General features: G+C 34.6%; 1 pseudogene; it reads right to left on the bottom strand.

The window, feature by feature from the left end:
• Window positions 1-494: 494 nt before the first annotated feature.
• On the bottom strand, window positions 495-667 carry LOC123937679 (annotated as a pseudogene).
• Between the last annotated feature and the right edge of the window lie 233 nt (window positions 668-900).

Raw genomic sequence — 900 nt, 5'->3', positions numbered from 1 at the left:
ATCTGAGCATGAGAAGCCTAAGCCAATGAAGAAAGAGCAGAAATAGAAAAGAAAAAAAATGCTTGAGGATTAGCAAAAGCCTATGAGATAAGCAACTAATAGTTAACAATAAACAGAGTAATCTTGCATGTTATACTAAAGGTAATTGGGGCGCCTGGGGGGCTCAGTGGGTTAAGCCTCTGCCTTCAGCTCAGGTCATGATCTCAGGGTCCTGGGATCAAGCACCGCATCCCGCATCCCGCATCAGGCTCTCTGCTCGGCAAGGAGCCTGCTTCCGCCTCTTTCTCTGCCTGCCTCTCGGCCTACTTGTGTTCTCTCTCTGTCATATAAATAAATAGAATCTTATAAAAAAATTTTTAAAAATAAAGGTAATTGACTCTTCAAGCTTTGAAACATTTATTTTTCGTTCTGTCAATTTTACCTGTTTTTAAAGGAATTTATCTACTTCATCCAATCAATATTATTAATGTAAAAGCGTTCATAATGTTTTATTATCTTTTTAATGTCTGCAATAATATTGCCTTTATTACTGATATTGATAATCGTGTTCTCTTGTTTTCTTCATCAGTCTTAAAAGGAGCTTTTCAATTACATTCATCTTTTCAATTAGCAATAATCGCGCCTCGGATAAACCTCATTGGCCACGATACTGCCACTGCGCAAAGCTACATTCATCTTTTCAAAAAAACAAATTTTGACTGTTGATTTTCTTTAAGTTTACTTTCTCTTTTACTTGTTTTGGTTTTCATCCTTATTTCTTCCATCTTATATTTCTGTTCAATTGGATCTGTTGTAATTTTTTCTAATTTATTGAAATGGAAGCATTAGAACATTGATTTTCAGCTTTTTCTCTTTTTTATCATATGCATTTAATGCTATAAATTTCCATCCAAATTCTGT

Source organism: Meles meles, chromosome 2, assembly GCF_922984935.1.
Source record: "Meles meles chromosome 2, mMelMel3.1 paternal haplotype, whole genome shotgun sequence".
NCBI classification, from domain to species: domain Eukaryota; kingdom Metazoa; phylum Chordata; class Mammalia; order Carnivora; family Mustelidae; genus Meles; species Meles meles.
This window is presented reverse-complemented; position numbering and strand designations above follow the sequence as displayed.